The sequence below is a fragment of the Octopus sinensis genome, linkage group LG1, assembly GCF_006345805.1.
Source record: "Octopus sinensis linkage group LG1, ASM634580v1, whole genome shotgun sequence".
NCBI lineage: Eukaryota > Metazoa > Mollusca > Cephalopoda > Octopoda > Octopodidae > Octopus > Octopus sinensis.
The window spans coordinates 97,557,321-97,584,617 of NC_042997.1; the positions used below are offsets into that span (position 1 = coordinate 97,557,321).

The window sequence follows — 27,297 nt, forward strand, 5'->3', positions numbered from 1 at the left end:
TGTTGATAAAGAACCGGAGAAATTGTATTCACCTCAATAGACGTCATTGATTGGTTGAAATTGCCGAAATGATAGAAATTAAACAACAAATAGCTTACAAACTACAGAATTTTCTCAAGAAAGCCAAGAGAAAAAGATGTTTTATGTAACACATTCTACCAGTATACGAAGTTTAAAAGTGTTTAGTTTCAAAGAAATTATTTTAAAAATCTGCCGGTCAAAGCGAAAAGATCCGTTCCATCTAATGTAACTCCGTTCAGAAGGTTGTGTTGTTGTGGCAGGAACCCGATAAAGAATGTATAAAACACAAGGTGGTAACTTTGACACGTTTATTGTGGTCACACACACGCACACACACACACACACACACACACACACACACACACACACACACACACACACACATATACAAGCTACATGGAAGGTTGATGTACATTTATATATATATCTCCAGGCATCTGCCTAGGTTGTATGTAAGCTGTTAACCCTGGTGAGAAGCTCACGAACATCGATGTAGGAACCAGAGCAGTGTGTTGGTGCTGTGTAGACATTGACGACATTGGTGAGAGACATCAGTGGTGGCGACGAAGATGGAGGTGGCCGCAACGTGATCAGTGATTAGAACTTAGACAGTCTAGGACCAACTGACGTCGAGCCTAGGAAGAGGTAAGCTTTTATAGCTAACGGGATGGCTCAAATGCTTGTTTGGAACATGACTTATCTGCAGGTTGTGATTGGTTGGGTTGCATATTTGCGCGCGATAGAGTATGAGACGAATTGCGCCAATATCAACCAATTGGAGTGGTGGACACAATGGGGTCCAAAACAGAGCCCAAAGGCTAACTGTTACCTGCTACGTTCGTATGTACTTAATAAAAGAGGGGTAGTTCACTAGGGTTCGCTACACACTTAACTAAATCATGTATATATATAAATAAATAATAAATAAATAAATAATAAATAAATAAATATATATATATATATATATATATATATATATATATATAATATATATATATTATATATATATATATATATATATATAGTACCCATTAAGATGTTATATCTGATTCGGCAATGATTTTACTTGGTTAACGCTTTCGACATACTCCTACATACTGGACCGGTCTGAAATCGCAGTCAAACTTTTGGGTGTACCTCGACCCGTTGAGAGTGATGCTTGTTTATTTCTCTCCCCTTAATGCCACCCTCTGTACAAAATTGATCAGCGTGTCAACTCGCAGCAAAATCCGAAGAAAAGTATTAAGGTTATGTCATAAAATAGAATCCATGTGACCATTTACATGAAAATATGCCATTGACTTCCAATACATTATATGAATAATCGATATTTCATATGTCGAAGTTCTTAATTTTATTCATGGGTCAATTTTCTTCAAAATAGTTCATTATTTAATTATGAGTGAATTTTGACGATTTCTGCCTTTCACCAGTTTAATCTTAATCCTACTACACGACTCTGACCATAAACTTCACCTAAATGTCAAATTTCATGAAAATCGGATGAATTCTGTAAAAGTTATAGCATAAAATATTAATCCTATGCATAATTGCATACAAAAAGCCTATTGATTTCTTAATCCCACCCCCACTCACGCACAATTATCGATTTTTTGTCAACTCTTCATGCTGGTATCAACTAATGGGCACAAACTGTAATGACGTGTAAAATTTCTACAAAATCGGTAAGAATGTCTATAAGGAAATACTTTTATGCATTTGTGCCCTTTTCAAGCCCTTTTGAATTAAATAAAAAGCCTTTACCGTCTCCCTCTCAAATTTCATTAAAATCGGATAAAAAATATAAAAGTTACGACCAAAAATAAAATCCATATGGGTATTTGCACGCACAAGGCCTATTGATTTTATAAAACCACTGCTCAGGCGCAATTATCGACTTTTTTTGTCAATGCCATATATATTGACATCAACTGTCATAAGACTCGTTCACTCATCGATTTTCATCAAAATCGGACAAAAAATGCAAAAGCTGCAAGAAAAATAACATCGTTATGGGGATTTCCATTCAAACGCCCGATGTAGCTCACAAAATCGATGCCAGCTAAGCATTATCAAGTTTTCGAAAAATTCCGGCTTTATTTGTACTTCAGGGCATAGGATCTACTTATGTACCAAAAATCATTAAAATCGGTTGGACGGTGTGGGAGGAGTTAGAGTAACCCCAAACACACAGACATTTATGTACACACACACACAAGCACACACACACACACACACACACACACACACACACACACACACACACACACACACACACACACACACACATATATATATATATATATAGGTAGCATACTGATATTCATGCTTATAGTATACAAAGTGGGCTTAACTCTTTTATCTACTTTTTTTTAACCAACAGGCTATTCAAATTGCCTATGTTGGTAGAGTTTCTCTTCCTATATATAAAGGTCTTACCTAACATAATCTGTATCACAAGAAATGTACTTGCTCTATCGTTGACTCAGTGACACGAATCCTCTTTCAAAGAATTTATGGTTTACCCACTTCTTCACAGGCACTTTTACCTAATCTGTTTCATCAAATCGTTGTCCCCCGAAGATTGACTTCTAACAGGCAGGAGACGAAGGGTACCAAATCTAGGCTGTACAGTGGGTGGGGGAACCACCGGCCAGCTCAGCTTGCCGATTGCCTGATTTCTTGCCAAAGATATGAGTGGTCCATTTTTGCTATGGTGAATGTGGATACTTTTCAGATTCTTGTTCGATCTCTTTGTCCTAATGGCTTCTCTAAACCTTTTGAGTTTCAATGTACCGCTTGCTGTTTATGGTACAATCGCGTTTCAGAAAACAATCCCGAAAAAGTCATCATGATTGTCTGTACCGATCGCTGGCTCTTGAACTTCTTCGGCTTTGGAAAAGAGCTTCGGGACCATTCATATACTGAGCCTTCGTTTCTGAACCATAAAGATACGGTCATGTTTCAGCCCTCTCACCAGATCTCTGGCTTTATCAAGGCAGACTTCTATCCTTCAAATCAAGTGTCAACCGCCGAGGTATGAGGTATACACTTTTCATACACTTTCCTTTACACAAAGTATTCCGCAATCTACTGTAGTGCATTCTGACTACAGTTCCCTTGTGCAGCAAGCTCACGGACTGTGGCTCATCATTCTTCACAAATCAATTCATCCACTCGCTGGTGATTTGTGTCAGTAGTCGCATTTAAATGTTTCTTACTGCGATGTTTGTCATTAATGCTGGTTTCCCTTCATCTATCTCTGTACATTACTCTTGTCAGTTATGTCATCTCTATGATCAACTTGTAGACTTCTGTAAATGTTAGCGAGCCTATATCCCTCCTTCGTCAAGAACTCACTGACAGTACACTGCTTCGGCTTGAACCTCATTATTTGTTTGCAACAAAGAAGAACGGGAAGAAGAGTCACTATAGAAGAAGAGTTACTCTACAAACGTGCAATTTGAATGACTTATGTCATTTAATAAAAATGTTATGACCACTTTTGTATTACTTTTGAGACAACCCTCATATGTGACCTTTTCGTACTTTTACGGCTGCGAATACACCAATAAAACTACTTGTTGACAAAATCTGCAATTTCTAAATTTAGGAAAACAACATCAATATATAAAGTTATATATTCAGTAAATTATTTACAATCTTTGGTTCAGAAAAGTCGGTCTGTTTTTCTTTTATCGATATTCTGCTATCTTTAATTTCTCTGTATAATTCTAGCTAGCTAGTATTACTTGGATAGCAATTTTACGTCTTCTGAATCTCCATAAATATTATTTTGCATATCTGGTTGAAATCCAAACCGTAAGCAAGAAAATATTTTGGCTATTTTTATAATCACGCAATCAATATATCATTCGTAATGCGACAAACTTCCTGTCCAGCAATATAGCATCTGTTGCATCTTCAACCTGCATTTATTTATAACATATTTGTTCTTTCAATAGTTAATACACATGTTTCACATTAATTCTCCCCCACTTTAAGGGCTTCTTGAGAAAACTATTCATGTGAAGCTATCAATTTCTTTTTCAAAGAATTAATATCAGCAGTTATTTTTAAAAAATTCGTTTATGTGTCTCCAAGACGTTTCTGTATTCGACTGATAAATGATAAAAGGTTTTTCCAAACGCGCATGAAAATGAAATGTAAGCAAACGTTGCAGAACCTTATAAGCTCTACTTTTTGTTTCAGTCGTGTTGCCATTCCCACTTAACTGCTCGAACAATTCTAACAATTATTAATCCAGTTTTCATGTATAACATTTATTACCCTTTCTTTTGTATTCCACCGTCTTTCTTAGTTTTACTTTTACTTGTTTCAGTCATTTGACTGCGGCCATGCTGGAGCACCGCCTTTAATCGAGCAAATCGCCCCCAGGACTTATTCTTTGAAAGCCTAGTACTTATTCTATCGATCTCTTTTGCCGGGGACGTAAACACACCAGCGTCGGTTGTCAAGCGATGCTAGGGGGACAAACACAGACACACGCACACACACACACACACGCACACACACATACATATATATATATATACATATATACGACGGGCTTCTTTCAGTTTCCGTCTACCAAATCCACTCACAAGGCTTTGGTCGGCCTGAGGCTATAGTAGAATACATTTGCCCAAGGTGCCACGCAGTGGGACTGAACCCAGAACCATGTGGTTGGTAAGCAAGCTATTTACCACACAGCCACTCCACTTGTTCACACTTAACAGAGATCTTAAGCTCCTGCTGTAATTTTTCCCATCAAGTTGTCAGATGAATAACTGGCACTCCGTCGGTTACTATGACGATGACGGTTCCAGTTGATCCGATCAACGGAAAAGCCTGCTCGTGAAATTTATGAGAAGTGACTGAACACTTCACAAACACGCATACTCTTAATGTAAGTCCTCAGAGAGATCCAGCGTGACACAGGGTGTGACAAGGCTGATCTTTTGAAATATAGATACTACTCATTTCTGCCAGCTGAGTGAACTGGAGTAATGTGAAATAAAGTGTCTTGCTCAAGGACACAACGCGCCGCCGGGAATCGAACTTACGATCGTGACTCGAATACCCTAACCACTAAGCCACGCACCTTCACTGTCGGATGAATATACAAATAATAAATGGTTTTAGCTATACTTTTTGTTTAAAAAAGCTAATAGCTTGTTTGCAAATTTATAGGAAGAAGAAATATTCAATTTAAATATGGCCGTCACAGTTTATAAACACTACTTTTGAATTTGTCGAGAATTCTGCTGAACGCCTGACAGATAACCTGACATAACAACAGGATCGAAACATGATGACTCAATAAAATTTTATTTGCCTCTGATTTTGTGCTTATTGTCTTCTCAATATTCGCAGTGTCCATTCTGCCGAGGTCAACCTTGCATTTCATCATTTTGGGGTCGATAAAACAGGTCCCAGTTGAGAGCTGGGATCGATGTAATAGACTTATCTCCGCCCCCGAAATTGCTGGCCTTGTGCCACAACTTGAAACCAATATCTGCGGTATATAAGGCGGAGAGCCGGTAGAATCGTTAGCACCCGGGCGAAATGCTTAGAGGTATTTCGTCTGCTGTTGCGTTCTGAGTTCAAATTCCGCCGAGGTCGACTTTGCCTTTCATCCTTTCGGGGTCGATTAAATAAGTACCAGTTACGCACTGGGGTAGACATAATCGACTTAATCCGTTTGTCTGTCCTTGTTTGTCCTCTCTGTGTTTAGCCCTTTGTGGGTAGTAAAGAAATAGGTATTTCGTCCATCTTCATGTTCTGAATTCAAATTCCGCTGAGATCGACTTTGCTGTTCATCCTTTCGAGGTCGATAAAATAAGTACCAGCTGAGCTGTGGGGGCGATATAATCGACTTGCCCCTTTCCCCAAATTGCTGGCCTTTTGCCAAAATTTGAAACCAATTTTTGCAGTATCGTTTTTCTTTTACATTCAATAAGTTACCAAATAACTCTTTGACTTTTCTTTTCTAGAAGTTATTGTCAACTAAATGAATCACTCGGGCCAATTGTGTCGATGGCCTAAATCAGATGGGGGATAAAATATATTACCATAATTTTTTTTTCTATGACTTGCTGACAAACAATAATTTCGCAAATGCGAAGCGGTAATATTGATAAGCTTATTTTGGATTTCAAAATAAACTAAGATATTAATTTTTTTTTTTACATGCTCTTTCACAACTGGATCATATTTTGCTTATAACTGCAAACGGCACAGAAAATTTCCAGGGTTTTCATTTCAAGTTATATACTCAGTATTATCGCAAAATACAAGACTATGCGTAGCTAAATAGGAGCTTTTCTGTTTGAACGGCAGTTTTTTCTAGCGGTGTCATATGAAATTGTCACCTATAATTATGACCCTAGTATCGATCTATTGCATTTCAATCTGTTTTAGGGTTAGGGTTAGTTAGGGTTAGGGTTATGGTTAGTGTTAGGGTTAGGGTTAGGGGTGGAGGGAAGGGTATCTTTTTTCTTCAGAAATGTAAATAAACCCAATCTGTTTCTTAAACGAGGGACATATTCATACAGCACAGAATGTTTTCACCTCAATAGACGTCATTGATTGGTTGAAATTGCAGAAATTGAAGAAAAATAAACAAATATCTTACAAACCATGGAATTTTTTCAATGAAGCCAAGAGAAAAAGATGTTTTATAAAAACATTCTACCAGTATACGAAGTTTAAAAGTGTTTAGTTACGTGGAAGTTATTTTTAAAAACTGCCGTTCAAACCGAAAAGATCCGCTAAATATTGTGTAAAACCCAGCAACCATCGCAGTACATCTCTCCTTTTATTGTTCTTCTGTTGAATTTGACTTTTCAGCCTGCTCTTCGTCAATACCACTTTGAAGACAGTTTCAGCGCTTAATTTTTTTGTTTTCAAGTAGAATATGACTCACAATTACTATCGCTATTTCAATGGGCATATAACATTTCAATGTTTTTCCTTTTCGTTTTTCCATTTAATGAGTCCATCCCCTTGTTTTGACAGCAGACTAACAATCGGATGCCATATGCGTTGATGGTAAAGAAGACAACATAAACAGTATACTGCGTTATGCAGAAAGGAATACACTAAACAGAAGAGATTGGCCTCTCGTCTATTCAGAATGCGTCATTTGAACCAAAATGCGGTCGTAGAACTCTGTCATCGGCATCAAAATGACTGTTTTTTAATTGAAACCAGTCTGTTCCAAATTTAACAATTTGTGTGATGTCCAGTGTTACAACTGTTCGGCTGTTGTACCAAATTTAACAATTTGTGTGATATGTATGTGTTACAACCGTTCGGCTGTTGTATCAAATTTCATCAAGTCAATATTAATAAAATATTTATTAGGTTATCCTCTTAAGCATCACAATCCTGTAGATTTGTTTGTGGCGCAGTGCAATCCGATTGTTTATTATTGTTGTAGTTTTCGACAGAACTGAGAACAGTTCAGTCATTGTTTTCGTTTTCAAAGGATGTAGAGTGTTCATGATTTTGCACTTTGACCACGGTGCTTCCTTCAAAAGGAACAGATGCTAGCTTATTGGAGCCATCACTTTCACCTCTCGTGAAATTGTTCTATTCAACCTTCGAATCTATAAATTATAGTCGTTATTTTTTATATTTAATTTTTTTTTTACCCCATATTTGTGTTCCGCTTTCTTTATTTCACATAATGAAATAAAAAATTAATTAATACATTGAGACTACGCAGTTTAGTCTTAAAGCAGGCAAACTGTTTATTTCAAATCAAACAAACTTTCGTATTTGGTTCAATAGGCCATGATGTCGAAAGAGATCATAATGCATATTTTTAATAAAGATATCTGGAAAACAAAAGCACGCATCTCTGAAAGTCTTTCGAATTCGGTCATACATCAGAATATTTTATTTTATTTTTATACATGTTTCTTAGATAAAGCAATTCAACGAATCCCTATATCCAGTATAAAACCCCATGTTCCTGATTGCCTCAGTAAAATATCCATTTATTCTTGTTCTACACGGGTCGTCATAATTTCGGTCGGGTGAAAAATTCGATCGAGACATAATTTTGATCTATTTTATTAAATTTTGTTAAACATAGGTGAAGGAGTGGCTGTGTGGTAAGTAGCTTGCTTACCAACCACATGGTTCCGGGTTCAGTCCCACTGCGTGGCACCTTGGGCAAGTGTCTTCTACTATAGCCTCGGGCAGACCAACACCTTGGGAGTGGATTTGGTAGACGGAAACTGAAAGAAGCCCGTAGTATACATATATATATATATATGTGTGTGTGTGTTTGTGTGTATGTTTGTCCCCCCAACATTGCTTGACAACCGATGCTGGTGTGTTTACGTCCCCGTAACCTAGCGGTTCGGCAAAAGAGACCGATAGGATAAGTACTAGGCTTACAAAGAATAAGTCCTGGGGTCGATTTGCTCGACTAAAAGGCGGTGCTCCAGCATGGCCACTGTCAAATGACTGAAACAAGTAAAAGAGTAAAAGAATATGCTCAATAAAGGAAGGGGGAAAAAAGGCAATAAAATGAAAGGTATTTAATACTTATTTCAGTCAAATATTTGAGTTCAATTCTAATGTTTTCACTTATATTTGGGCAGAAATGACACCTCAAGCAGTTAGTATACATTTTCATTCGATCGCATTTTTCATTTTTTTTTTTTTTCTGCAATAAGTAGATGTTCTTCGCAGATGACTTCTTTAGACTCTTGCAGATTTACTCATATGAGTGTGAACATCACTGGAATCGTCTTGAGCAGTGGTTTTCAACCAGGGTCCATCTGACCGCCAGAGTACATGTGTGTGTGTGTGTGTGTGTGTGTGTGTGTGTTAAAATAATATATAAAATTAATCTCATATAAGGTTATTATGATTAAAGAGAAGAAAAAGAAAGTATGGAACACTCTTCAGCGGTATTCAACGAGGATGTAAAAAAAAAAACACGTCAAAATTATAACCGCCCCCGCATATACAAATAACGCAGCATAAATTCGACTTATACTGTAAAAGCTCTATAATGAAAACATTATCAAAACCACATACTTAACGTTTGTGCTGTTTAAACCCCATAAGATTTTGTTGCTAAAATTTTTGCACAATAAACTGGTTATATTTCTGCAATATAAGAAATATTTTAACAATTTTTTAAAAATATAATTCCTAAGAATATTTAATTATAAAAATATACTAGCAGTATAGCTCAGCGTTGCTCGGGCTTGTTTTCTTTTCGACCCTTTAGAATTGGAATTTTTGAAAAGTAAACATTTTGCATTATGTAGCTTGTTATTCTCTTTAAGGGAAAATTTTTCTGTTTGAAATACACCGAAAAATGACGACACAGCAGTTAAAAAACAGTAAAAAATAAGAATTTTCATAGAAAAAAAGCACCTTTTTGATGTAAATAATTTTTGGTGTTAACATGGTCCGATTTGAATTTTTTCTTCTACGGAAGGAAGAGCAAGCCTTCTTCTATCATACTCTCAATTTTGGTCAACTTGCGCCGTAGGGTCTCGGAGGAGATAGTGTTAATTGAAGGCTACCAAACCTGCCACACACACACAGACAACTTCAGCTTTATATATATAGAGAGAGATAAGATTTTTAAAACATCGAGTGACTATGAAGGTTCAGCGGAGGAAAATAGGAATCAAAGGGGGTCCATTAGAGAAAATAAAATGGTTAAGAACCACTGGTCTGAGGAAAGGAAATCCTGTCAGAAAATCAACCTCTATTTCAGGTCCTGAAGTTTGAGTATTGGGCTAATCACCTATTCCTGAAAGAAAATAAAACAGGAAACACTTCTGACTATAGAATCTCCAAACACTCGGACGAATTTACAACACCTTGGAGAGACAGTGGTTACTGACTTGGAAAGAGAAGGAAGCATGACGCGCTAGAATGAAAGCCGAGAGGAAGCTTAGGAGCCGATGATGGCAACCATGACATGGGTCCCTGATGGAAGGGGGAAGGGCAGAAAACCCAAGAACACCCGGAGAAGAAATGTTGGAAAAGAGACGGAGGGCAATAGATGGAGAACGTGAAACTAGGTGCGAACCACGACCATCGACTGGGCAGCATGGAGAGAGAGAGAGAGAGAGAGAGAGAGAGAGAGAGAGAGAGAGAAAGAGAGAGAGAGAAAGAGAGAGAGAGAAAGAGAGAGAGAGAAAGAGAGAGAGAGGAAACCTCATATGGCTGCCACCTGGCATGAAATGGAAAGAAGAAGAAGAAGAAGAAGAGAAGAAGAAGTGTTTGCAATGCGATCCTCAATAAAATATCCAGTCCTATTTAAAATGGGGTAAAATTCTGACCCCGCCGTTGTACATTCTGTGTATGTGTGTGTGTGTGTGTGTGTGTGTGTGGTGTGTGTGTGTGTGTTAAAATTACATATAAAATTAATCTTATGTAAGATTATTGAAGAGAATAAAAAGAAGTATAGAAAACTCTTCAGCGGCATTCAACGAGGTATTTTAAAAAAGAAAAAAAAAAAAAAAAAGAAACAGGCACAGGAGTGGCTGTGTGGTAAGTAGCTTGCTAACCAACCACACGGTTGCGGGTTCAGTCCCACTGCGTGGCATCTTGGGCAAGTGTCTTCTGCTATAGTCCCGGGCCGACCAATGCCTTGTGAGTGGATTTGGTAGACGGAAACTGAAAGAAGCCTGTCGTATATATGTATATATATGTATATGTGTGTGTGTTTGTGTGTCTGTGTTTGTCCCCCTAGCATTGCTTGACAACCGATGCTGGTGTGTTTAGGTCCCCGTCACTTAGCGGTTCGGCAAAAAGAGACCGATAGAATAAGTACTAAAAGGTGGTGTTCCAGCATGGCCGCAGTCAAAATGACTGAAACAAGTAAAAGAGTAAAAGAGAAAGAGAGAGAGGTCGAATTATAACCGCCTCCATATATACAAATAGCGCAGTAAAAATTCGAGTTATGTTGAAGCTCAAAAATGAAAACATTATCAAAACCACGTATTTAAGCTTTGTGCTGTTTAATCTCCAGAAGTTGTGGTTTATCGTATTGTCGTATTTGCACTGTATCCAAAGAGAGGAAATAATCATATAATTATGAAGTAATAACCATTATATGCAAAAGGATGCTTTGAGCGTCTTCATTTCATTTCACCGACTTTTGCTGACTTCTTTCCTATACTAAAGAGTTACTAAGAAAACATCTATAATTAGTATGTTGTGTGTTGTGATAGAATCCAAAGCAAATAAAAATAGGAAAAAACAAAAATTGCTATGACGAACTTCTTTAAGTTGGTTGGAATTAATTTTCAGAACTTCTGCTACGCTTGATTATTTTTTGGTATGACTCTCTCCCTCCCTCCCCATCACTCACTCTCTCTCTCTCTCTCTCACTTACTCACTCCCTCCCTCACTCACTCGCTCGCTCACTCACTCACCTCACTCACTCATTCACTCACTCGCTCACTCACTCTATCTGTCTGTCTATCTATCTATCTATCTATCTATCTATCTATCTATCTATCTATCTATCTATCTATTATCTATCTATCTATCTATCTATCTGTCTATCTGTCTGTCTGTCTGTCTATCTATCTATCTATCTATCTATCTGTCTGTCTGTCTGTCTGTCTGTCTGTCTGTCTTCTCTCTCTCTTTCTCCTTCTAACCCTTTCTCTTCCTCACCTCCTTCTCCTTGTCTGTCTCTCCCTCTTTTTCTCCCTACCTCTCTTTCTCTTTTTCCCTTCCCCCGTGTCTCTCTCTTTCTCTTTTTCTTTTTCTCTCTCTCTCTTTGTCTCTATCTAAATATAATTTATTTTATTAAAGGTTAGGTATATATGTAAAGAGGCATGCGGGTGTGTGTGTATATGCGTGTGTACGCGCACGCGTGCGTACGTGTACATGTGTGTATCTTTGTGTGTGTATGTGTGTATGTATGTGTGTGTGTATGCGTATGTATGTATGTGTATGAATGAAGATTCCGGCACAATAGCTACAATGAACAAGACCTAAGGTCAATCTGTCATGTCCAACAATTTTCAAAGAGAGGTTTGAAGCCAAAGTTCATTTTGTAATTCTAATACCATCTGTCGGTTTTGTGTTCATAAAAATTCCACCAAAGAACCTTCGTTATTAATTTTGAAACACAAACGAAAATCATCATCATCATCATCATCACCATCGTCGTTATCGTTATTATTGTTGTTGTTGTATGCACTCAAAGCAACAGGACGAGATTGATTGGATGAGATCGATTGGAAAATTACCTACTAATGTCACATGTCTAAGTGGTTAATTGGTTAACCAATGAAGTTCCAGATGTCGAGAATGGAATTCTTCAGTTCCCTGTCATGTCTATTGTTTAAATTTAATATAAACAATTAAAACACATCATTTTCAATGGAATTTTTCCAAAATCTTTCTACTGCAACACCATATATATATATAAAGGTAAATAAAACTCTTGCAAATGGTTTTTAATGATAATTTTTATTTGTTCTACTACCATATATCAAAAAAATTACAAACAGAAAAAATGTTACAAAGACTGAAATCTGCCATTAGTTATGAACTTTTACCAGGAAGGTAGGTGAAATCATGATATATAATTAAGCAGATTTAAAGAAATCTTTAAGAGGTGAAAAAAAAATGGAAGAGAAAATATTATTAGTGCTTTTATTATTATTTATTCTTTTTTGTGTGTAAGGTGGCGAGCTGGCAGAATCGTTAGCGTGTCGGTCAAAATGCTTAATGGCATTTTCCCCGGCTTTTTACGTTCTGAGTTCAGATTTAACGGGGTCGATCTAGCTTTTCATTCCTTTCAGAGACGATGAAATAAGTACCTGTTTTACTCTGGTGTTGGTGTAATAGTCTAATTCCTTCTCCTGAAAATTGCTGGCCTTGTGCCAAAGTTTGAAATTATTGTTATCATCCTTAACTTTCTGTGTAGGCTGGCATGCTGGCAAGCCGGGCAAAATACTTAGCGGCGTTTCGTCCGTCTTTACGTTCTGAGTTTAAACTCCTTCGAAGTCGACTTTGCCTTTCATCTTTCGGACTCGTTAAAATAAGTACCAGTTGAGTACTGGTGTTGATACAATCAATTTACTCCCACCGCCGAACTTGCTGGGCTTGTGTCAAAATTTGCAACCATTATTAGCTTTTGGTGAAAGGTGACGTGTTGGAAGAATCGTTAGCGCATCGGACGAAAATAATTAACGGCATTTCTCCCAGTTCTCTTTACGTTTTGAGATCAAACTTCACTGAAGTCGAGTTTGAAGTTCCTCCTTTCGAGGTCGATAAAATATGTACTATCTGTACACTGGGCTTCATGTAATCAATTAGTTTCCTCTCTCTAAAATATGCCAATGTTTGTATGGTTTAAATATTTGTTTTACAGGTCAATATTTTTCCATATTAGAAATTGTGACTCATCTGAAACATATCTCTATCATTTCATTTTTGTATTTCGTTTGCGAGATTCTTGCTGAGACAGATTTTGTTTTATCTCGAGAGGGTCATTTTACCAATAATAAACACAAGCACTGGTTATATTTCATTTCTTTATTATTCGTCGATTAGTTAAATATTTAACCAGTTATTTGATTAATCATTCGATTGATCAGACAGTCAGTCAGTTATATTTGTCAAGTTCTCTCTACTATATGTCAGCTTTAGGTCTGTCTGTCTATGTGCACGTGGACATGTCTTATAAGACGGAGAGGAAGGATGTCAGTTGGTACAATGATTCGGGGAGCCGGGAGCCAATGAGGGGCCGTGACTATCTCTCAGACCACTGTATGTATGTATGTATGTATGTATGTATGTATAGGGCACTCCGTATGTATATATGTATACGTACGACGACGAGGGTTCCTATTGATCCAATCAACGAAACAGCCTATTCGTCTGTTTGTCTATCTCTTATCTCTCATCTATTTATTTGTATGCCTGTCTGTCTGTCTGTGTCTCCGTCTCACTCTCTTTCTCTGTCCGTCTGCCTGTCAATCCCTCATTTCTCTGTGTACCGTCGTAAGGAGAATGATTTTTTTATGCTAAAACAAAAGAATTCATTTCCTCTAAAGGGAGGGTCTCACTAATTTTCTTCACAGTTCCTTTTTCATTCTTAATCGCCGCAGAGCATCGCTCGTTTCCTCGGACACAAAATTTTGCTTCTGTTTAATTTTTTTTAGTGACCGTAATTGTTTCTGTCAACCTGTCATTAGATCCCAGTTTTGTGTGTATGTGAATGTGTGTGTGTGTGTGTGTTTTAATTATATGGACTCTATCTAATGGGCAGTTAGCCTCTTCTTCGTTTAACTGCTCACTCACAGATAAAGAATTCCTTAGCCACAACCGATTTAAGACCAAAAACAAATTAGAGAGACAAAAGAATCGAAGCCATTGTTGGTTCTGTGATCACTGGTTCACTTTCCACTCTCTAATTTTTAGAAATACCTGTGTCCCTGCCGTGTGGTGTCGAGAGCAGCTTTGATTAACTATTAAACAATACATGCATAATGTGCTTAGAACACCAAAAGAGACATTAGAAAGATTTTCTTTTCTTTTCCACAACCATATTTACTATTATGCAAATGATAAAATTATAGCAGCTTTTGTTTTTCATTGATAAAAGAAAAAACTTTGAAAATTTGTATATTTCTTTTCTCGCTCTAAAGCATTGGTCTCCACCCTTTCATGTACTACAGAGTGGTTTCATACAAGACTATTTTCCTACAGACCGGGAGATAATGCGCATAAAATAAAATAGAAAAAACCCAATACAGTGCATAACATACAGGGGTGGACAAATGTAGGTATACACTTGGTTAAGATGAATATAATGTTCTTTTCATTTCTTTCTTTCTTTTTTTTATACCTAAGTGATTCAAATGTCGACTTAGGGATCTGTGGGAGATGCCCTAGTTCACTGGAAGCCCTTTTTAAAAACAATTTCTGGTGACTTTGAGTGTCTGCTTGAGTCAAGCAACTGTAAACCTACCTTTGCCCACTCCTGTATAATTTAATTATTATAAGGATAATACATATGTATTGTATATATAATCTACATATAATGCAAAAACACTCAACAGATTGCAATAATAGAATAGAAATAAAATTTTAAAAATATTCTTTCTATGCGGCCCGGGACCAAATGGTCCGCAGTCTGGTGGTTAGAAACCCGGGCGCCATTTGCAAAGACTTGGAAAATTTACATTTTCTTGTTGATCTAGTTATAAATAAATACGTAATGTGTCCATAATGCTTACAACTATTTTGTGCTAAATAAATATAATTTTTAAAATTATTAAAAAAAAAAAAGAAGAAAAGCAGTCTATATTCAGTATAGTTGCGGGATCTGAGCTGAGGAATGAACTCGAAGAAAACGGTATTTTTAATTATATTATTTCACATTTAGCACATTATTATGACTTAATGTCTTGTCAGAATGATAATGGAAGGGTCGAGAGGGCAACATTGTTAGACTGTGCTTAGAAAATTAGTTGACCTTAATCCGGCCCTGTTCGGAAATTACATTAAAGGAGGGAAAATAGTCTAAATATAGAGAACTGAGTAATTAACGTCAACAGCTTGTTTATCTAAATATAAACAATTTACATAGTAAGTAGTAGTAAATACGAGTAATTAAAATAGAATATTGATTTCCACAATCTGACCAAATAGGTTTTGTACTATTAACAGATAAACAGTGGACGACATTTCATAAATATCTCGCATCTATCGTACTATCATCTAAGCTACGTATTGCACTATTCTATATTATATTGATTTTGAGTGATTCAGCATTAACGGCGCGGGGGAGGGTGGGGGTGTTATGTGAGAATCACGGACGATCCACTGATTCAATATGGCTTCGAATAACGAGCAAGAAAACTTGACTGTTCGTACACTAGCTAGTACACTAGCGAGTAGCATTTATAACCAAGACATTTATTTCCCAACTGTCCGGTCCATTTAGCTTCAAGTCGGTTCTGTAAGAGAAGGAGCTGCGGCTTTTAGTTACGCCTTCTGTTTTTTTTTTTTTTTAAATTCTGCTGAGGTTGGCTTTGCCTTCATTTTTCTGGCGGTCAAATTTAATTAATGTTTACTCTTTTACTTGTTTCAGTCATTTGACTGCGGCCATGCTGGAGTACCGCCTTTAAGTCGAGCAAATCGACTCTAGGACTTATTCTTTGTGAGCCTAGTACTTATTCTATCGGTCTCTTTTGCCGAACCGCTAAGTTACGGGGACGTAAACACACCAGCATCGGTTGTCAAGCGATGTTTGGGGGGACAAACACAAACACTAAAACATATACACACACATACATACATACATATTTATACATATATACGACGGGCTTCTTTCAGTTTCCGTCTACCAAATCCACTCACAAGGCTTTGGTCGGCCCGAGGCTATAGTAGAAGACACTTGTACAAGGTGACATGCAGTGGGAATGAACCCGGGACCATGTGGTTGGTAAGCAAGCTACTTACCAGATTTTCAAAACACAAATTTCAGTTATTCTGTTACGTGAAAAAAAAGTACTACTATTAGTAGAATAGTAATCTGTCTAAGCTACAGAAAACGGAGATGAATACTAACTAGCCATATGGATCCTTAATATTCGGAAATGACTAGATATCTTTCTCAAGAGTTTTAACAGGATTATTAAGGTGAAATGGAACATCGTGTGTTCAGCTTCATTATGTTATGAGGAAAGGGAGGTTCACGTGGAAAAAAAATATCTGAGTGAGAAGATCATCAAAGGAGGGGAAGTGAATTAGAGAGAATACACGGAGATTTCCCTTTGTCTAAAGGATTCCTTATGGTGACAACAGTGGAAAAGTAAAATTTGTATAAGTGTGTGTGCGCGCGCGTGTGTGTACGTGTGTGGGTGTGTGCATGTGTGCGTGTGTGCATATGCGCGTGCTTGTCTTTCACCGCTTGACAACTGCTAGTTTGTTTGCATCCTCGTAACGAGAACGACAGAATAAGCACCAGATGTGAAATAATATTGGGACCGATTGATCGATTAAACTGGTCATGGGCAAACTGCGGCCCGCAGGACTCTCCGACTGGCACGCCTAACGAAAAAATTTACCTTGAATTTTTTAAGTGGTGCGGCCTGCCTGATGATGACTCCTGTCTCATGCAACCCGTCTCCCCCCAAAAAAGGTTGTCTATACCTGGTCTAACCCTTCAAGGCGATGTCTAAGCACGGCTACAGTCCAATGACTGTAACAAGCAAAAATAATTTGTGACTGTGTGGATAGGCGCAGGCGTGTCTCTGTGGTAAGAAGCTTGCTTCCTAACCAGATAATTCCGGGTTCGGTCCTACTGCGCGGCACCTTGGGCAAGTGTCTTCTACTATAGCCTCGAGCCGACCAAAGCCATTGTGAGTGTATTTGGTAGATGTGGAAACTGAAGGAAGCCCGTCGTATATGTATGTGTCTGTGTCTTTGTGTCTGTGCCTTTGTGTCTGTGCTTGTCTCCACCATCGCTTGACAACCGTAACTTAGTGGTTCGGCAAAAGTTACCGATAGAATAAGTTCCAGGCTTATAAAGAAAATAAGTACTGTGGTCGATAAGTTTGACCAAAAACTCCTGAAGGCGGTGTCCCAGTATGGCCGCAGTCTAATGACTGAAATTATTAAAAGATAAAAGATAGAAGATATGTGGTTTCTTCAATTGAAGTAATCCCACTTCTTCTCCGCTATTAGTACCCATGGTTTCAGGTCCAGGAAAAATATACGAGGCAAAAATTTTGCCTAATACCCTAGGCAAAAACATAAACCTTGCAGCTCCCAGTTTCATCTTCCTCTAGAGTCTTGGGAATTCTTGGCTAACGAATCAACAATCTATTTTATATTTTTCTGAATATCAAGCACCATTGAGTGAACAATGGGAGTTTCCTTGCCAATCGAGATAAAATAAATGACCTGGTTACATTTGAAACATGTTGACGACATTTACATCGTAATGTTTTTTGGAAAAGTAATGAGTACCACAACGTTTCATTCTCACCTTTTATTCTTCTGTCGAATTCAATGTATATGGTATTACATCATTGCAAACGTAGTCAAGCAGCTGTTCTCCCAATGTAATTTCCCGAAGAGGCATTCATTTCTAAAAGGAGTCATTTACTACCCTAACACCACGAATATTCCTCCAGGAAAGGAATCATCATCATCATCATCATCATCATCATCATCATCATCACTACTATCATCCGGTTTTGTGCAAATGTTAAAAGAAATCGCATTAATTATTGTTTATAATTTAGACTTAAGGCTAGCTATAAGAACCGCAACTACACAAACCAATGCATTTTGTTGGACGCGCTAAAATTTTTACTTTTCCACTTGTCACCGTAATAATTCTTTCCAGTTTTGGTACACGGCCAGCAATTTTGCAAAATTACATTGATTCCAGTATTTGACTGGCATTTCATTGAGCCCGGAGGGAAGAAAGACGAAGTCAGAACGTAATGAGTTGTAAGAAATAGCACAAAGCACTTTTTCCGGCTCTCTTAGTGATTCTGTCAGCTCGTCACTTTGCTCTCACCATAACAACAATTAGGTTTAACATAGACAAATTACCAGAAATATAGGTGAGGAAGAAAGAGTCGATTAAATCGACTCAGATACTGGGCTTGTATTATATTTTATCATTCCGAAATGATAAAAGGCAAAGTTGACCACGATTCTGATTGATCTCAGAATGTAAAGAGTATCGGAAAAAGAAAAAAAAAACGCCTCAACCTTGAGGGTATTTTATCCGACGCTACCATAGCAGCATTACTCATAAAACCAACCATTCATCACCTTCGACCGATGTGTTTGTCTGTAATACACCACCATCAGAGCTGAGGAAAGAAACTTTGAAACTCTTAATCATATGCTCTGCCTTGTAAGAGACAACATTTATTGATTTCTGGATTTTTGTTTTATAGTTCGGCTTTAACGGCGTCATTTATTTTTAGTGCATATTTGGCTCTTTGTTTGTTACCAAGCCGGTTTCTAATGATTTTTCTATGACGTAAGCTACTAGAGTTTTTCAGTCTATTTCTTCTTCCATTTTCAAATATCACTCTTGTTCACTTTATCTGTGTGTTTTTGATTATTTTTTCTTTTTTTATTGTTGTCCCCCCCCCCCTTTTTTGTTTTGATCAATTTCTTTCAATTGATAGCATCTATATAAGATATTTTGTTCTATCAAATGACCTTCATCTATTCTCATTATATTCGAGATCTTCCAACCTAACACATATTTTACTTCAATAGGTGCATCAGTTGGATTTTTTGCTCTCGTTGGCCGACTGACTGGAAATGAAAATAACGAATGGCAGAGACAAAAAGAAAGACAATGCTACTTTTCAAAACCATATGTTTCATAGAACGATAAAGAGATGATGGAAGAAGGAGGAGAGAAAGAACAAATGTGCTTGTGTGTGTGTGTGTGTGTGTATGTAGTGCATGTGTAGGTGTGGATGTAAATAGGAATATATTGAAACATGGCTAAAGCAATTTTTCCCCCTATTTGAGTATTGCCATCTTCAGATTCATTGTATGTATGTATGTATATATGTATGTATGTATGTATGTATGCATGAATGTGTGTACGCTTTTTCGTTCTTTCTTTTTTTTTCTTTTCTTTTTCTGAATTCTTCCCACAAGGATAGAGAATTGGTTTCTTGCATAGAAACAAAGCTTCATGCCTGGAATTTGGGTAACAAAGACAATGAGTGTGCGTGCGTGTGTGTGTGTGTGTCTGTGAGTGTTATATCTAATACGGAACAATAATGTTGCTAGTCTATTAACGTTCCAACGCAGAATCTTTTGAGTATGGGATAAATGCCTTGACGTATTTTTCCGACTCAATGCTCCGGATTCAAATTCTGCCGATGTCGACTTTGCCTTTCATCCTTTCGGGGTCGTAGGCCTTGTGCCTTTGGTAGAAAGGATTATTATTATTATATTATTATTATTATTATTATTATTATTATTATTATTGAGTGAGAGGGCAGTGCATGCCATCAAAATGACACTGGGGTAAAATATACGTACGAAGCCCAGAATACCCATCATGACTACCCGTCTGGTAAGAGTACACCAGGGAGATGCATCACAACCATATGTGCGCAACATGGTGATCTCATAACAAGATAAACAGCGCATGACCTTGCAGGTAGGGCCCAGTTAGAATTTTGTTCAGGTCGTGTAGCCCGTCCCGCTCAATGGTCCTTGAATAAGGGTTGTTTAAGAATGTTGAACGAAACATCCGTGTTTCCAGAGGTGAGTTATTCAAACTCCATAGAATTCCTCTCAATACATGGTTTTGATGCTTCCCCACTACTTCTGCTCGTGATCAGAGATGCTCATATCGTCAGCCACTAAAGGACATGCTCAATTGGTTATGGTTAAACAAATGACAAGCAAATCTGTGGTATTGAGCAGAATATTTGTTGTAGCCCGTCTTTTATACCAAGTCAAAACAATGTACATGATAACATTCCAATCAATTAAGACCAGAAGCCATGAGAGCCACTGCCTGATCGGACAACATTCTTAGCGGCATTTCGTTCGTCCTACTTTACTTTCTGAGTTCAAATGCTGCAGAGGTCGACTTTGCTTTTCATCCTTTCGGGGTCGGTAATATAATTACCAATTGAACACTCTGGTCGATGTAATCGACTTATCTCCTCCCCTGAAATTGCTGGCCTTGTGCCAGAATTTAAAATCATCATCATCATCATCATCATCATCATCACACAATATTAACGTTGTAGCAGGTTTATTAAGCTTCCTATCCGATCAATGGTGAGAAGCAGCCTTGTCCTTTCTTCTATTATGATATTCCATGCTACTCGTATCTATTCTTATTTTGTATCGTGGTATTTTCACGTTATTCTTGCTGATCCAATCAAACAACTTCTCTGCACACCACTCACTCCGGGATTAGATTGTAGTTTTCCAAGTTTCATTCTCAAATTCTTCGTCACAGTTTCCAAAGCCCCAATAATAACTGGTATGGTCTCGACCTTATCAACGCTTTTACTTCAGTATTTGAGAATTTCATAATTGAAGTCAGTATAATAATTCTACTTTTCTTTTTGCCTTCCCCTTCACTTAGCTATCAAATGAGCATGCCATGTCAATTACTTTGCTTTGCTCTTTCAGTTCTGTTCAAATAACACTGTTCTATTACTTCTCTGTGCATGCAAAACCGAACGCCTTGCAAACATTTTAGCGAATTATTATTGCAGTCATTTTATCACATCTAAATTTTTTGAACTCTTTACAATTGAGTACATACTAATACAATGTCAAAAAGGGCCTCATCTGTACCATTACACATTCTATGTTTGAGCAAACAATCCTGTCTATCTGTCAGTCACTCGATCAAATCTACTCTTAGACCTTATTTCTGAGCTACTAAAATCAGTCCCACGGACTCTTTCTTCAGATATTCTTGTCATACATTTTTTCTTTTTCTCTTTGGAAAACACTCACTGGAACTTCTTTTCTTCGAAGTTAGATATTTCTTTTTTCTTCGTTGTTTTATTTTTTATCTTTTGCTGGTCTCAGTCATTGGATTGCAGCCAAACCGAGACACCCCATTGGGAAATATTTGTCGAACACTTCAACCCTGGCATTCGTATTTTATATTTAAGTCTGGTACTTATTTTTTGCTGAATTACTTACGGAGATGCAAAAAATATAACGCCGGATGTGAAACGGTGTGTGTGCGTGTGTGTGTGTGTGTGTATACGATGGGGTTCCAAACAATTTCCATCAACCAAATTCTTGAAAAAACATTGATCGGTCCAGTCTGTAGTAGAAGGCACTTGCCAAAGATATCACGCAGTGGGACTGAACCCGAAACCAATTGGTTGCAAAGCGAGGTTTTTAACCACATGACCACGCCTGCACCTATTTAGTTTTTTTCTTTTTTGTTTAATTCCTCTCTCACTTCTACATATATAACCTTCCCTTTTCACTTCCTAAAAAAGAACTTTTCTCCTCCGGAAAGAACCCTACATTTATTTTTTGTGATTCTATAATCTCTTCAACACTCCTATCTTTTTTCTGTTTCTTTCTCTCTCTCCCCCTCTTTCTTTCTTTCTTTCTTTCTTTTTCTCTTTCTTTCTTTCTTTCTTTCTTTCTTTCTTTCTTTCTTTCTTTCTTTCTTTCTTTCTTTCTCTTGCCCCTCTCTGTGTCTCTGTCTGTCTCTCTCTCTGTCTCCTCCCCTCTCTCTCTGTATAAACGGTCTACATCTGATTAGTGGAGCGTACGTTTATCTGTGCATTGGGATCTGCTTCCTCATCTTTGTGTTGATATTCTTCCTCTTTTCTCTTCTCGATGATTCCTGTACCATATTTTAGTGATTGCTATTATGACGTGTCTCTACCCATTCAATTTAGATTTTAAATATTCTATACTGGAGGCTTCCTTCATTTCTATACTTTGAACTGCCCCCCTCTCTCTCTGTGCATATATATATATATATATATATATATATATATATATATATATATATTATATATATATATATATATATATATAATATCATCATCATCATCATCATTTAGCGTCCGCTTTCCATGCTAGCATGGGTTGGACGGTTCAACTGAGGTCTGTGAAGCCAGAAGGCTGCATCAGGCCCAGTCTGATATGGCAGTGTTTCTACGGCTGGATGCCCTTCCTAACGCCAACCACTCCGTGAGTGTAGTGGGTGCTTTTTACGTGCCACCCGCACAGGTGCCAGACGGAGCTGGCAAACGGCCACGGACGGATGGTGCTTTTTACGTGCCACCGGCACGGGGCCAAGCGAGGCTGGCAACGGACACGAACGGATGGTGCTTTTTACGTCCACCGGCACGAGGCCAGTCTGGGCGGCGCTGGCAACGGCCACATTCGGATGGTTTTCTTACGTGCCACCGGCACTGGTAACTCAGCTGAAATTTCCATTGATCGATTTCGATTCTGATCCTATATATATATATATATATATATATATATATATATGTGTGTGTTTGTGTGTGTGTATGTAAAAAAATACAAACTGGGACAGGAACGCAAAACATTTAGAAGACGATACAAAAAACACGGACGGGACATTCGAAGCCTTCAATCTTCAGTCAAGAACCGGATCATCTTCGCAATTTTGACTGATTATAAAATACGAAATGGGACAAGAACGCAAGACATCCGGACAACTAGATGATGCAAAAAGGGACAACAAAACATCCAGATAGACGAAACAAAGAAAACAAGGAGGGGGTCATTCGAAGTTATCTATCTTCAGTCAAGAACCAGATTATCCTCGCAATTTCGTTCTCTCTCTATATGTAAACATACATACATACATACACGCACACACACACACACACACACACACATATATATATATATATATATATACATATATATATATATATATATATCGTTAAAGGCACAAAACTGTTATGATTTTGGGACGATAACTGACGAGGGAAGACCATTCCACGTCTTGTGTGCGATATATGTATGTATGTATATATATATATATATATATATATATATATATATATATATATATATATATATATAGTGTAATAAATAAAATATATGCATACATACAAACATATATGTACGTACCTACATCTACATGTATATATACATGCATATATAAATATATATATTCGTGAGTACAGGATACCACAACTAGACGTAGAACTCAACGAGAAACGAAAACGGAAAAAACATTTTTTTACAACAGAAAAAACAGAGTACAGGACATACAACACAAGGAAAAATCCCCTTCATCAGCTGTCAGTAGTTATATATATATTGCCATTTTTGTTTGGAATTTAAAATTCCCCTTTGAACAATTTATGAGAACAGTAGGTTTTAATAGCATTAATGACCGAAATCTGTCACCAGAGGCACCTCAATTTATGTTCAATCCAATTTCACGTATCAAGATTATGTGTGTGTGTGTGTGTGTGTGTGTGTGTGTGTGTGTGTGTGTGTGTGTGTCTGCGTGTGTGTCTGCGTGCGTGTGTGCGTGTGCGTGCGCGTGCGTGTTTGTATGTATGTATATGTAAATAATCTATATGTTTAATATAACCAATAGACATTATAATGGAACAAGCTAGACAAAACTTATAGGTAATTGTTACCGTCAATAATGATATAAAATACATTTATTTGACTATATTACAAGGGCATTGACGCAAGTGAAATATAATAGCCCCAGTTTTGATCTGAAATTGGATCGCGCTTTCATTAAATATCACTCTCATAGTTTGCAACGCTTGGCATAATGGGTAACTATTTTAATGGTACAGCGAGGTTTTGATCATCTGGAATTACTAATATAAACCTGCGTCTCAGATTGCTGCTTTTCTCAGTCAACAGATATTTTTAAAACACTGGATATCTTTCTGAAGTAAGGGAAACGGTATATTTTAAGGCGGCGAGCTGGCAGAAACGTTAGCACGCCGGGCGAAATGCTTAGCGGTATTTCGTCTGCCGTTACGTTCTGAGTTCAAATTTCGCCGAGGTCGACTTTGCCTTTCATCCTTTCGGGGTCGATAAATTAAAGTACCAGTTACGTACTGCGGTCGATGTGATCGACTTAATACCTATGTCTGTCCTTGTTTGTCCCCTCTATGTTTAGCCCCTTGTGGGTAATAAAGAAATAGGTATATTTTGACAGCCATATCTTTCCACAAGACAGAAATTATTGAGTCAAGTGACTTGATTTCAAATCGTAGCCGTACGAAGGGGTGCTGAAAAGTTCCTGACTTTGGGTAAAAGAAAATACAAGAGGATTAGTTCATTATGATTTTAGTCAACATATTCCCCTCTCAGATTCACACACTTATTTGTAAAAGAACTCGGAAGCCTGGGCCTCTTGCCAGGCCTTTTGCGATACCCTTAAATCCAGGAACAAATTTCTTTTTGTTCAAACGTTTTCGCTACAGATATTTGTAAAAAGTAGTCCTCTGTGTATCGTACTTTTGTGTATATAAAGTGTTGATAGGCCAGTTATTGCAGTATCTGTCTAGAGATGACATCTTTATGGATGTGCTGTTTTATAAACTCAACACGTCCATAAAAGAATGCTATCTCTACATGTTTCAGTTAGTTTAACAGTGACGATTATTACTATTATCATTATTATCTACGCGCATCTCGGTCCTCAGCTGACGGCACTTCCGTGCCTGTGAAGTTTATCTCGAACGGGGAGCTTTGCCTGTTCGAGATAAACTTTACAGGCACAGGACGACGAGACGGTCCTACATGCACTCGTCCAGTGCCCGAGCATTGCTGACCTATGGGTTTATGTTGAACATCTGCTGTCGCATGTGGGATGGATCCGGCTATCAACTGAATTCATCGTGAAGATCGTCCCGCCGCCTTCCTTTAACCGGGAAGAAAAGGCTGTTTTTGTATGCCTGGTGACCATGGCGAAAGAGGTTGTATGGCAGGCGAGATTGAAGGGGCTGAAGAGAAACACTTTTCTCTTCGGCCAATCCCTGATCAACTTCTTCAAGTTTCACTTGAAAAGTTAAATAAAGGTAGACAGGGAAGTGTCGTCTTCTAGTCAGTTTGCTGAGAGGTGAATGAAAGTGGCGAGAATAGTGCGGGTGAACGGGCCTGCTCTGAGCATACGCCTGTAGTTGGAAAAAAAAGGAAAGAAAAAGGCGCCAAAGTCAGGGTACCCATGGTTTTTTATGGGGTTTTTCCATGAGCAGTCTTCGAACGTTTCCTCCCTACTGAGGATTATACAGTGTTGATTTCTTTCTTTTTTTTATAATTTTGTTAATCTCTCTCTCTCTCTCTTCTCTCTCTCTCTCTCTCTATATATATATATATATATTTTACCGTTCCGATAAGGTTAAATCAACAGAAAACGTACTCCATCCAGTGAGAGATAAACATCATTTAATGTCAGGAGTATAAAGGTACAAGCTACTAATACTTTCTTGTGTTGGAAACGCGGGTCTAGGTAGGTTTTTATAACATGTATTGTACCTTTCCCATGAAACCCTTTTCGTTTTTTTTTTTCTCGTGATTTCTCTTGTACAAAGTTCCTGATTTGCAAATGTGGTCAGAGTATTAAGGTTGCTTTGAGACGCACAGCGTGTTAAAAAAACCTGCCTAGACACGCGTCTCCAAAGTAAAAACTGTTAGCAGCTCGTATCTTTATACTGTGTACATTAAATGATTACACACACACACACACATGTCTTTTAATTATTTCAGTCATTTGACGGCAGCCATGCTGGACCACTGCCCTAAAGGGTTTTAGTCGAAGAAATCAACTCCAGGACTTATTCTTTGTGAGCCTAATACTAATTCCATCGGCCTCTTTTGCCGAACCGCTAAGTTATGGGGACGTAAACACACCAACATTGATTGTTAAGCGATGGTAAGACACATACACACATAAATAAATAAATACATATATATATATAAAGAAAACATATATATGTATATATATATATATATATATATATATATATTATATATATATATATATATCTTTATATATAAAAGTAAGGTTGTGTGTCTGTCTCCTACGATTTAGATTCCTAACTACTCCCACATTTTGCGGTGCAGTTTAACCAAAACCGGGTATCTTATAGTCGTGATATCGAGCCCTTCTAGGTATTAGCGCGCGTCTACGATGAGTCTACGATTTAAAAAAAAAATTTACCATAATTTTTTTCCATTTTAATGCATTTTTTCGCTATTATATAAGAGAAGTAACTCTCTAAAAGTGTCTACGATGAGTCAACGATTTAAAAAAAATTTACCATAATTTTTTTCCATTTTTAATGCATTTTTTTTGCTATCTTTTGGCTATAACTCTCTAAAAATGCTTATATAGTTATTTCCCTTACAAACCCGAGCAACGCCGGGCGATACTGCTAGTATATGTATATATAAAGAAAACAGAAAATCAAGAAATATTGATGAACCACAATTGACGTACATCAATTATCATTTATTAATTCAATAGACTGCAGTCCATTTGTATTGAATTAATAAATAATAATTGATGTAAGTGAATTGTTGTTCATCATTACTTCTCCATTTTCTGTTTTCTTTAAATTTTGATTCTTGATAAACTCATGTTTATCCTTGTCTTTACCTATAATTTATGAGCATAATATGCTTGCATACGCATTCCCATGATTAAACGTAGGTAATATACCACCGGTAGTGTAATGGATGCTTCTATCCCTTAGACGGTTATTTTAACCTCTAACTCAGCTAACTTATATATATATATAT

At 37.4% G+C, this 27,297-nt stretch overlaps 1 long non-coding RNA gene across 1 annotated transcript; it reads left to right on the plus strand.

Annotated features, from left to right (window-relative positions):
- The first annotated feature begins 1,021 nt into the window (after positions 1-1,021).
- Positions 1,022-27,021, plus strand: LOC118766322. The gene is made up of 3 exons (XR_005002259.1): positions 1,022-1,045; positions 6,731-6,737; positions 26,952-27,021. It is a non-coding gene; the product is annotated as an uncharacterized LOC118766322 (long non-coding RNA).
- Positions 27,022-27,297: the final 276 nt, after the last annotated feature.